This window comes from Schistocerca piceifrons, chromosome 3 (genome assembly GCF_021461385.2).
Source record: "Schistocerca piceifrons isolate TAMUIC-IGC-003096 chromosome 3, iqSchPice1.1, whole genome shotgun sequence".
In the NCBI taxonomy this organism is placed as follows: Eukaryota; Metazoa; Arthropoda; class Insecta; order Orthoptera; family Acrididae; genus Schistocerca; species Schistocerca piceifrons.
Window position 1 is genome coordinate 235,584,946 of NC_060140.1, and position 13,141 is coordinate 235,598,086.

At 42.1% G+C, this 13,141-nt stretch overlaps 1 long non-coding RNA gene across 1 annotated transcript in view; it reads right to left on the minus strand.

Annotated features, from left to right (window-relative positions):
* Window positions 1–7,120, minus strand: part of LOC124790155 — a 717,547-nt gene extending 710,427 nt beyond the window's left edge. Inside the window, exon 1 of the long non-coding RNA XR_007016235.1 lies at window positions 7,024–7,120. This is a non-coding gene — a long non-coding RNA (uncharacterized LOC124790155). The remainder of the gene's footprint in view (window positions 1–7,023) is intronic.
* Between the last annotated feature and the right edge of the window lie 6,021 nt (window positions 7,121–13,141).

Sequence of the window (13,141 nt, forward strand, 5' to 3'; positions counted from 1 at the left end):
GTGGGGTCATACGAGTGTGATGTGTTTGGGAAATGTGTACTTTTATTTGGATCGCAGGCCCCAGCAGCGATTCGAGAACATACAAAAGAGCATGACGTCTACCTTTTTTCAGCTCTCCTGTGTTATCTTTATTCCTATAAAGGGGAATACTATAACTTCTCCTATTACTGTCTTAATCCCAGTTTTGAAATTATGTAATACGCAGCTCGTTTCTCTATTATTATTTGTTTTGTCTATGGCTAAATTATATTACATGCTACACAAACCATTAATTCCACCTAACATATTTTCGAGGCCCTACGTACTTTCTGTTCGTAGAAATACGTCTTCATAGTAAGGTACCATCGGTACAGTCGTTCTCACTCTTTGATTCACGTTCCGATCTTTCCTCTGCCTCTCATTGCTACGCAGGGGGGAGGGGGGGGGGTCGTTTTAAACGATCATGTATCAAATGTACAAAGTAAGAAAGAAGATCAGATTTTAACGTCCCGTCGACAGGGAGGTCATTAGAGACGGAGCACAAGCTCTGATTAGGAAAGGATGGGGAAGGAAATCGGCCGTGCCCTTTCAGAACCATCCACATCTCGGCTTTTGTCTTAAGAAATCTGGTGAAGTCACGGAAAACTTAAATCTCGATGAGCGGAAGGGGATATGACCCGCCTTCATCCCAAGTCAAATATACGGCTACGAGGAAACGCCTAACCTGACTGTTTGAAGAAGTATTAAATTAAGCAATGTTTTAAACGGACAGGAATGAAATGAACCGTGAGTGAGATAAGGGAACTAAGAAACTCACATTGTTTAACAAATGCTGTCAAATATTGGTTTTGCATTTCGTGGCAAGACGAAGGTGAAGTAGTAAATTATAGTAACATCATTTTGCAAGTTACTACAAAGTGAAGAGGTTTATCCTAGCTTGCGACAAAGTATTAAAGAATATATGCATGTATAAAAAAAAATTCGAGTTGAACTGAAGTGTGAATCATGTAAGATGATATGAATGCAGTATTCGATCACACAGTTTCCATTTCAGAAATCCCGTCACTTCTCAAGTTTTAATATGAACTCTAATACCTTCCATAACAACACGGTGTGGGGCAACACGGTCACCTGAATATTCAAACAGGTGCCACTCACAATCAGTTAAGCTTTGACATCCAGTTAGCCCGATACCTGGTTGCGATCGTAAAACCAGAAAATCGAATTGTTAGCTTATACTTATTTTAACCGATAAGGACTCTACATATACATTATAGTAGAACTACAATACAGACAATTCACACATTTTTGTTCTAAAGTAAGAACACTGTGAATTAATGGTGGACGTGAACTGTATGTAGGATTCCAGCGGAACCATTCATTGTGGAAGAAAAATTAGGTGGCCATTTGTATCTGAAGATATAAGGCAAAGCCTTCATATCTATCATTAATGTGCTTCATCAGAGCAAGAAATATTACAACTAATAGTATTCCTGAAATACGAGCGGATTTCTGTGGGGCCTTCCTTTATTAAGCACAAATAAAACTTAATCATTCTAGATGTGAGTATTTTCACATACGAAGAACAGCATTCCCACTAACTGATACTACAGGATACTTAGTGTGTTGGCTGTAATAGATTATGTGTCTATGATATTCTTTCAAATTAAGAACAGCTATGTGATATGATGTAGGAGATATGGTACAGATTGAAGGAAAAGCCGCACTATTATTTTGTATTACTCTGAATCAAATATATGTATTACTAAAATAACAACAAGAAGTCATTGAGGTGTCGTTCGAGTTTGTGAAGAACAACGAATTGCATTCGGAATAGTCAGGTATGAGAACAGTAACTGCTCACCTAGGCGTTTTCCTTACACGAAGAACACACCAAACTAACTACACTTATGTTCCAACTGCATTTTGTGATAGCTCTGGTTTACTGTATAGAACTGAATCAGCGAGAATGCAGTAGCAAAGAGGACTAAGAGACCTACGGACTTCCGAAGGTATAAAGGGAAGCGACGATTCCATTCTGTCTCTGCAAAAGCCCTGTGGTGCAGCGGAGAGATACTGGTTCCTGTGTAGAATGAATATGCTGGCTCTGTACGTGAAGCGCTTGGTACAGCATCGAGGCGCAACGTTCTGCCGCAAACGCGCAGCGATGTACAGCAGACGAGGCCTGCGAGAAAGACAGGCCGCGCCGCGTACGTCACGAAGGTAGTCCTGCGTTCGCTCGCTCACTCACGTCAGCAGACAAACTACGTTTCTACACCTGTTAGCTCGTAACTAGGCGTGTCCGTACAAACGAAAACTGAATCTTCTACTGGAATACGCTATTATGGAATATTACTGTTATTAGTTCTATAATGATGGAAAATCCATGGACCTACTTATAATTTGTTACGGCTGTACTAGCGTACAACAAAATAAAATCATGCTAAAATGATTATCAGTTGCATAAGGCACCACTTCCAGCATGTAATGAGTATTGTTGAGCAGAAGATACTAAATGCTATAAACAAGCCGTTATACCATTTGTATCAAGTATTGATCTTCAATTAAATTTTGCTGAAGTACTGTTAATCAGTAAGACTTCATAATAGCAGATTCCAGTGGAAGATGCAATTCTCATCATTATTTACACGCCCAGCTGCGAGTTAACAGGTTTACAAACGCATTTCGTCTGCTGAGCTGAGCGAGCGAGCGAGTTCAGGACTACCTTCGTGACGTTCGCGCCACGGCCTGTCTTTCTCGTAGGCCTCGACAGCAGAAATGTGACGTCATCAGTGCGTGCCATACCAAAGCAACATTTATCTGCAGCTTCACGAAACGACAGGATTTCCCAGCGCTATGAGCTGCACTCTCTTCTTGTCGTGAAAGGAATCCATCGGGCACAGTAGCTTTAGTAGATTGCTGTTTCAAGAATGGAAAGTCATTCATTATACATGCTGCGTTCTGCAAATGTCCATCTCGTGTTATTAAAACTAGGAGTTGGTCTGTGTAGCATACTATTACAGGCAGATCGTTATCAAAACAATGGAAAAATCTCGATCCACTGTGCTTATCACTTGTAATTTCATCTTTAGTCTACCACGTACGGTATCTAAGATTAACAGAGAAACATCAATTTCGTAGCAATTGTTCCAGTTAGAGGTGGTGTCACCGAACCCATTAAATATAAACAGTGTATCCGTTTGCAGTTTTTAGGCGATGGTGTTGCTGACCGATGAGGCGAACTGCAAAACGCGCATCAAGCAATTGCTCGTCCGCCTCCTGGGTAGCAGCACGCACATTTGAAAAGCGGCGAAGGTAAGCTGTCGAGTAAAGATGGCCTGCATCTATATTTATTAAGGACTCAGGACTGTAGAACTTGTTAGTAGGTGGCACAGCGCAATAGCAGCATGTTTTACGATATTTTGGGGAACTGTTGCCGTCCAACAAGTAAGAAATATTAAGGCGGCCTCAGTCCACAGAACTAGTTGAATACAAATACTCTTAGCACGGAAATTGAATCCATTGGCGGTGTACATTCGTCTTCATGCCTCTCGTATTTCTCCCTATATTTCTTCTTACAATGTCATACTGTCAAGAAATAGTTTGTCCTGACATTCTACTTCCGTTTTTAAATAAATTATCTTAAAATTATTTGTTAGAAGTAACTTTAATTTTAGAAATCAATTTCAAATATACGTTCTGAAACATTATAAATGACATAAAATAAGGCGAACAGAATGAATTTCTTAAAAATATGGAAAAGAAAATGTTTAAGGAAATGAACTGAATTTTTGTTTTACTTTTTTTTCGTATGTTGATCGAGACCCCCTGAAACGTAGTACCAGTCAAAGGAAGTGGGATCTCTCAACGTTTTTGTAAAGATAGAAGTGAGCCTAAAGTAACTATTGCCTGAGCTACAGAAAGCACGAGCTCTGCGTCAACGATATATCAAGAGACTGATGGCCTGATTTTTAAGTGCATTCAATAAATTTTCGTTCACTTCACTGACAGTCCTGTAAATAGTGAGTAGCACTTCTGGGAGCTGCGGAACGAATGTTGGTAATAATTATCCTGTTATTAAGTAGTTACGAGGTGTGGCTAGAAAAAAACCGGACTAGTACTGGTGAAACAATAAAACGAATGCAATAAGGCTGAAAGTCGCGTGGCCTGTCACGTGACTCTCGCTCCGCCTACTGCTCGAGTTTCATCTGCCTCCTGCACTCAGTCTGCCCGTGGCGTCTGTTTTAAGTAGTTGACGTTTTGTCTGTGCGTCGGAAAATGTTGACTGTACAGAAAGAACAGTGTGTTAACATCAAATTTTGTTTCAAACTAGGAAAATCTGCAAGTGAAACGTTTGTAATGTTACAACAAGTGTACGGCGATGATTGTTTATCGCGAACACAAGTGTTTGAGTGGTTTAAACGATTTAAATATGGCCGCGAAGACACCAGTGATGACACTCGCACTGGCAGACCATTGTCAGCAAAAACTGATGCAAACATTGAAAAAATCGGTAAACTTGTTCGACAAGATCGCCGTTTAACAATCAGAGCAGTGTCTGAGTTAACAGGAGTTGACAAGGAAAGTGTTATGCAGATTCTTCATGAAAGTTTCAACATGAACAAAGTGTGTTCAAAAATGGTTCCAAAGTGTCTCACAATTGAACAGAAGGAACGCCGAAGAATGATTTGTTCTGACATTCTGGAAAACATTGAAAGTGATTCCACCTTCTTACAAAATGTTATTACTTGCGATGAATCGTGGTTTTTTACTTACGATCCCGAAACTAAACGCCAATCGATGCATTGGAAAACTCCTGGTTCTCCACGACAAAAAAAAGCACGAATGTCAAAATCGAAATTCAAGACAATGATGATTGTTTTTTTTGACATCAAAGGGATTGTGCACATTGATTGGGTACCAGAGGGACAAACAGTGAATCAGCATTACTACATTAGCGTCCTGGCTACCCTACGTGAGCGAGTACGGAGAAAACGGAACGATTTGTGGAGAAAAAAGTCATGGATCCTTCACCAAGACAATGCCCCAGCTCACAGTGCGTTGTCAGTGAAGACGTTTTTAGTAAAACACAACATTCCCATCTTAGATCATCCACCCTACTCACCTGATTTGGCCCCCTGTGACTTTTTTCTTTTCCCTAAAGTCAAGTCAGCTTTGAAAGGAACTAGATTTGAGACTGTTGAAGCAGTAAAAGAAAAAGCGACGGAAGTAATGTATGGACTTACCGAAAATGATCTGCAGCATTGCTATGAACAGTGGAAAATTCGTATGGAGCGGTGTAGAGACCGAGGAGGAGAGTACATTGAAGGAGATAACATGAAATTATAAATAATTGTAAATAAATGTTTTTTCCAGCATCAGTCCGGTTTTTTTCTAGCCGCACCTCGTATGTAAGTGGCTTGCGTTTTATCTTTAAGATGAGACACTTTCGTCAGAAATGAGTGTATAAAAGACGAAATAGTATATTATGGATGAAAGAAGGAATACAGCAAAAAAATAATTCATTATATTAAATACTCTTAAGTTAGGAACATTAATTACGAGTATAATGAAGTGATTATTAAATGGACACCATAGCTGCAAACAGGCGTTGATATACTTCATTGGGGAACTGTTGAAAACGTGTGCCCCGATCGGGACTCGAACCCGGGATCTCCTGCTTACATGGCAGACGCTCTGTCCATCTGAGGCACCGAGGGCACAGAGGATAGTGCGCCTGCATGGACTTATCCCTTGCACGCTCCCTGTGAGAGACATATTCCCAACACGTCCACACCACTACATTCGTAGCGCGATTAATAGATGTTTGCCCATCATACTCATTACTCGTGGCAAATTAATCTACCAAGTCCCGTACGAGTTCGCGCACAGCGTGTGTGTTCGCATAAGAAGGTCAATGGCCGGGAAGCCATACTTAGGCTATACATGAAGGCAGTACCTGTTCCCGAAAGAACAGTTACCGTTGATGACCATGCAGCTTCGCTAGAAAGAAATGATCATTAAATGGACACCTTAGCTGCAAACAGGCGTTGATATACTTCATTGGGGTCATGTTGAAAATGTGTGCCCCGACGAGGGCTCAAACCCGGGATTTCCTGCTTACATGGACGCTCCATCCATTCATGTCCACTGTGCATTCCGACGGATTTGGGCAATTCCAGCAGGACAATGCGTCATCCCACACGCCCGGAATTGCTACAGAGTGGATCCAGAAACACTGTTCTGAGTTTAAAAACTTCCGCTGGCCACCAAACTCCCCAGACATGAACATTATTGAGCATATCTGTGATACCTTGCAACGTGCTGTTCAGAAGAGATCTCCACCCTCTCGTACTCTTACGGATTTATTGACACCCCTGCGGGATTCATGGTATCAGTTCCCTCCCGTACTCATGGTAAATGATAACAGCCAAATAGTTGCAGGATAAAGATTTATTAAAATTCTTGACCACGGTTTCCGTACATCTAAATATACCTTCATCAGTTCACAGGTGAGATAATGATGCTATACTGTGTTCGCATCAACCCTCTCTCCATAATTATGTTGTATAAATGGAGATGCTGTTTTAACTACTGACGACGCCTTTGGCACAATTGTTTTTATGTATCTCCAGTGCAGGATGTGATTTTAGTGTATTTTACTTCTGATGAAGGTCTATTTAGATATACCGAAAACTTGGTCAAGAATTTTAATAAATCTTTATACTGCAACTATATGGCTGTTATCATCTACAGTGAAGAATTTAAAGAGTTGCTGTTTCAGCCATGTCTAAAATCTTTCTAGTATTTCTTCAGATATTAGTCGAGTGCATGACACGTCGTGTTGCGGCACTTCTGCGTGTTCGCGGGGGCCCTGCACGATATTAGGCAGGTTTACCAGTTTCTTTGGCTCTTCAGTGTGTGAGCAATTTCAAGAGTCATTTTAAACTGAAAAAAAAAAAAACACTGTAAACGAAAACAAATTATTTCATTGATAACCGCTATCCCTAGAGTGGCAGCTGGCGTGGAGATAGTGGCACTCACCGGAAGGTGACATTGTGAGGCAGCGAGGGGTCGGGTCCAGGGGGCGCGGCCCAGGTGAAGCTGGCGTTGTCGGCCGGCCTGGGGAGGCGCGAGGCGGCGCCGGAGCGGCAGGGCACGCCGTCCCACGGCGGCGCCACGGCACCCGCGTCCGACCACACCCACACCGCGGCGCCGGCCGGCAGGCGGGAGTCGGGCCGCGACACGCGCACTGCAACAACAGGGGGCGCGCACACCTCAGCCGGCCGTCTCTCAGGGTTCCAGTGTACAGAGAAGTTGCAGCATTAGAATATTGCAGCGAAATCCAGGAAGATCTGCAGCGGATAGGCACTTGGTGCAGGGAGTGGCAACTGACCCTCTAATGTATTGCGAATACGTAGAAAGAAAGATCCGTTACTGTATGATTATATGATAGCGGAACTAACACTGGTAGTAGTACTTGTTGTTGTTGTTGTTGTGGTCTTCAGTCCTGAGACTGGTTTGATGCAGCTATCGATGCTACTCTATCCTGTGCAAGCTTCTTCATCTTTCAGTACCTACTGCAACCTACATCCTTCTGAATCTGCTTAGTGTATTCATATCTTGGTCTCCCTCTACGATTTTTACCCTCCACTCTGCCCTTCAATACTAAACTGGTGATCCCTTGATGCCTCAGAACATGTCCTACCAACCGGTCCCTTCTTCTAGTCAAGTTCTGCCACAAACTCCTCTTCTCCCCAATTCTTTTCAATACCTCCTCATTAGTTATGCGATCTACCCATCTAATCTTCAGCATTCTTCTGTAGCACCACATTTCGAAAGCTTCTACTCTCTTCTTGTCCAAACTATTTATCGTCCACGTTTCACTTCCATACATGGCTACGCTCCATACAAATACTTTCAGAAACGACTTCCTGACACTTAAATCTATACTTCATGTTAACAGATTTCTCTTCTTCAGAAACGCTTTCCTTGCCATTGCTAGTCTACATTTCATTTCCTCTCTACTTCGATCCTCATCAGTTATTTTGCTCCCCAAATAGCAAAACTCCTCTACCACTTTAAGTGTCTCAAAAAATGGTTCAAATGGCTCTGAGCACTATGGGACTTAACATCTATGGTCATCAGTCCCCTAGAACTTAGAACTACGTAAACCTAACTCACCTAAGGACATCACACAACACCCAGTCATCACGAGGCAGAGAAAATCCCTGACCCCACCGGGAATCGAACCCGGGAACTAAGTGTCTCATTTCCTATTCTAATTGCCTCAGCACCACCCGACTTAATTCGACTATATTTCATTATCCTCGTTTCGCTTTTGTTGATATTCATCTTATACCCTCCTTTCAAGACACTGTCCATTCCGTTCAACTGCTCTTCCAAGTCCTTTGCTGTCTCTGACAGACTTACAATGTCACCGGCGAACCTCAAAGTTTTTATTTCTTTTGTTTCCTTTATTGCTTGCTCAATATACAGATTGAATAACATCGAGGTAGGCTACAACCCTGTCTCACTCCCTTCCCAACCACTGCTTCCCTTTCATACCCCTCAACTCTTATAACTGCCATCTGCTTTCTGTACAAATTGTAAATAGCCTTTCGCTCCCTGTGTTTTACCCCTGCCACCTTCAGAATTTGAAAGAGAGTGTTCCAATCAACATTGTCAAAAGCTTTCTCTAAGTCTACAATTGCTAGAAACGTAGGTTTGCCTTTCCTTAATCTATCTTCTAAGATAAGTCGTAGTTACTTCTGTAAAATATCTGGGAGTATGCGTACGGAACGATTTGAAGTGGAATGATCATACAATATTAATTGTTGGTAAGGCGGGTGCCAGGTTGAAATTCATTGGGAGAGTCCTTAGAAAATGTAGTCCATCAACAAAGGAGGTGGCTTACAAAACACTCGTTCGGTCTATATTTGAGTATTGCTCATCAGTGTGGGATTCGTACGAGGTCGGGTTGACGGAGGAGATAGAGAAGATCCAAAGAAGAGCGGCGCGTTTCGTCACAGGGTTATTTGGTAAGCGTGATAGCGTTACGGATGTGTTTAGCAAACTCAAGTGTCAGACTCTTCGAGAGAGGCGCTCTGCATCCCGGTGTAGCTTGCTGTCCAGGTTTCGAGAGGGTGTGTTTCTGGGTAAGGTATCGAATATATTGCTTCCTCTACTTATACCTCCCGAGGAGATCACTAATGTAAAGTTAGAGAGATTCGAGCGCGCGCGGAGGCCTTCCGGCAGTCGTTCTTCCCGCGATCCGCGAGTGGGAGATAATGACAGTGGCACATAAAGTGCCCTCCGCCACCCACCGTTGGGTGGCTTGCGGAGTATAAATGTAGATGTAGATGTAGACCGCTAGGTACACGAACTGCTCATTGCAATAAACACTGCCTTCTGTCCGACTATTACAATTGTACTATTATAAGAACCTTTTTGTCAGGAACGGGAAGACGTACCAAGCTCAACTTTATGTCACATATTAAGGTCTATGGTCCCTTGGCGTTGTAAAACGTTTAAGCTTCTAAATCAATGCAAGCAAAATATACGCCCATGTATGTCACATATTTTGAAACTCGCAAAGTCACTCATCAGAACTTATAGGCTATTTCCGTTGATCCAGAATCATAAAATTTGGCTAGACGCAAGGTGTTTAACACGTCACTTAAAAGCTGTATACTGTATGAATTGTCAATGAATGACGTACAACTGTTCTTCCTGTAGGTGCCCCTGTTTTAAAATTATTTTTGAAACAGATGGATATGGTGTCTGTTCTTTTGGATATGTCCATCTACAATGAAATAAGAATTATATATTAATACCTTCAGCTGATGAAGGGCGTTCATATATATCAACGGGGACAGGTGAAAATGTGTGCCCCGACCGGGACTCGAACCCGGGATCTCCTGCTTACACGGCAGACACTCTATCCATCTGAGCCGCCGAGGGCGCATAGGATTGTGCGATTGCAGGGACTATCTCGCGCACGCCTCCCGCGAGACCCGCATTCTCACCTTGCATGCCCACACAGTACGAATGTAGATGGATAGAGCGTCTGCCGCGCAAGCAAGAGATCCTGCGTTCGAGTACCTGTCAGGCACACATTTTCACCTGCCCCGTTGATATATATCAACGCCCGTCAGCATCTGAAGGTATTTATATACAATTCTAATATTATTTTTGAAAGTTATCTGTCTCCCATTACAACCAACAGCGTTCTTCTCCTTGACCTAAAAGCATGAAATTCGTAAAAAAGCAAGGTTTCACACTACAAGTAAAGTAAAAAATCTGATACTTGTTAAACTGTAATTATATCGCATAAAAATATCGTTTTTTTTAACATACATTGCATTAATCATCCGTCGGACGAACATTACTGCATGCAAACATAAAATGTAAGTTGTCGTTATGTTTTAGTAAGTAAATATAAATGTTTTAATAAATTTTCTCTCTCTACATATACAAACTGATGCACCCTGCTCAGTTCTTTTCGTATGTCCGGGCTGGTCCGTGGAAATACTATAGAGAGTTTGATATGGTCTTGGAATTCTAAGGTCTGATATCTCGCCAGTATCGGTATCGATAACAGCACAGCTTCGTTAAGATTCCCAATTCCCAGGATGGATGAACTGTCTGTATATATAATTAATTTTACACCGAACCCTCAGCACGCGGATCCTACTTGCTAGTGGCCATTTCTTTCTTTCTCTTTTTTTTTTTTTTTTTTTTTTTTTTGAATTCGCTACTGCAGCGCCGCCAAGCACCTGACATGTATACACACACTGCGAAACGACTGTGTATACGAAGCCCATAGAATGAAAGTGGGGTTGTATTTCGGAACTAATTGTTGCGCGAAGGCGTTGTATAATGTGGGATGAAAGATAAAGTTTCTCCTTTTTTAGGCTGTGTGGTATCGATAACAGGGCGAGATGGAAACCTATTCCCTTTCTTCAAAGCCGGCCGGAGTGGCCGAGCGGTTAAAGGCGCTACAGTCTGGACCCGCACGACCGCTACGGTCGCAGGTTCGAATCCTGCCTCGGGCATGGATGTGTGTGATGTCCTTAGGTTAGTTAGGTTTAAGTAGTTCTAAGTTCTAGGGGACTTATGACCACAGCAGTTGAGTCCCATAGTGCTCAGAGCCATTTTTTTTTCTTTCTTCAAAGCGCATTACAGAAGTCTACACTCACAGATTTGTGTAAGTTGTCAAGACCAGAGAAATGAAAAGAGAATCAGGGAATCGACCCTCGCAGTAACAAGGGGTGGAGGGTATTCTAAGCCCATTTCTTGAAAATCTATTCGCTTACTGACTTTTACAATTAAAGAAACTGTATATATTTATATTGAATTTTTTATAAGATTCCAGACTAATTTTAAATTTTTTCATGAAACTGGAAGAAAGGAATTTAAATCTCCGCAGCAAATTTCACTTTTCGCAATAAATGTCGTATTCAGTACTTCCAGTTTGAGGGCCTTAGTTACACATTAATAGCCCTTTAACAATTATGTTGAGAGTAAAAGACAAAAACAATGAGCTAAACATGCGTTTCTTAATTTTTTTTTACGGTGGCCATTAAGTAAGTATTACATGTTATTGACAGAGTGTTGATATTGCTAAAAGCTATTTTCAGGTTCTGAACCCTAGTTACTCATCAGTATCTTTAAAACAGTATCTTTACAAAACGCATGTTGTTAATATAATTCAACAACAACGAACGAACTTAGATTTTTGTAATTTTTTTCAAGTCTCCACCCTTAGTAATGCGCGTTGTGGACAAATGCCTTGGTACTGCTAGGGTTAAAGGACTGATATTTAAGGACATCTAGAAAATTAGCACGATATTGTCCATTGATGAGGCAGCAGTGGTAACCGAAAGTGAACAGGAAATGAGTTTTATGCTAAACGTAGCGGAAAATGTGCTTGCCATAGCTTAACATATCCGCATTAGTAAGAAGAAGGTGTGACAGATAGACGTACTGGAGGAGTAAATGTTACTGACAGGAAACAAAATCTAGAGGGGATATACACATTTTCGTACCTTGGAAGCAGAACAGAGAACGTAAGTCCACGCAAAATATAGAAGTAAGGACCAGGCCAAAAGAGCTTTTATAAGAATAAATGGTGGATGTACAAGACTGTGCCTGGTTTTGAATGTATTAAAATGAGTCTGAAATCCATAAATAAATTCGCGAAATAAATTGCAGTTGGCGCAGACCATCAGAAAGTACGTCGCGAATACGCAAATACTGTACAAGGTGAAAATTATTGAACTGCATGAAAAAAACGTAAATTAGTTACAAAGTACGGCTTTCACGCACTTTATTCAACATGTAAACGTCGCTAGAGATATTCGGATTTAGGTTATGACATGTTCTATATGCCTCCCATAATTGGCGATGACGTGCGGTAGACGAATAGCAAAATTCTCCATGACCCGCTGAAGTGTCGAAACATCGATGTTGACCATGACCTCTTGAATGGGTGTTTTCAGCTCACCAGTGGTTTTGGGGTTATTGTTGTACACCTTGTCTTTAATATAGCCCCACAAAAAGGAGTAGCATGTGTTCAGATCCTAAGAATATGGTGGCCAGTTGGGGCTCATGCCAGGGGCTTCTGGGTACTCCAGAGCCAGAATGCTGTCCGCAAAGTTCTCCTTGTGCTGGCGTAAGCTGTTGCCATCGCACCGGCCGGCAAAGAGGTTGCGAGAAGACCGATAGTAGGCTCAAGCAAAGCGCCCGTCGGGAGAGAGGCTAAATACACTCTCAAGGAACCCGCTGCCAACGCCCTCTCGACCGCTAGTATTTAGATCGCTACAGTGGACCGGAGGCTCAGTCAGTCATCCAGTGAAACAACGAATCGAGTCATCAATCGCAGCCCAGCGGGAGCCGCAGTCGCAGTTAGCTCAGCCTCTAACTCAGAGTCAATCAGTACCTAGCGACCAGAGTAGTGTACGTAGCTTCACCAGCAGTGAGGTTAACGTGGACTGTTACGGAAGAGCTTGTATCACAAAACCTTGACTATCTAAAGTTAAGTAGCTTCCTGTTTATGTCAGTAAAGAAACCCTGTTAATACATGTGTGCAGTTGTGTTATAGAAAGGGGATACGGGCCGCCAAACAACATCCTCGACTTGTTTCCAGTGGTACAAGTCA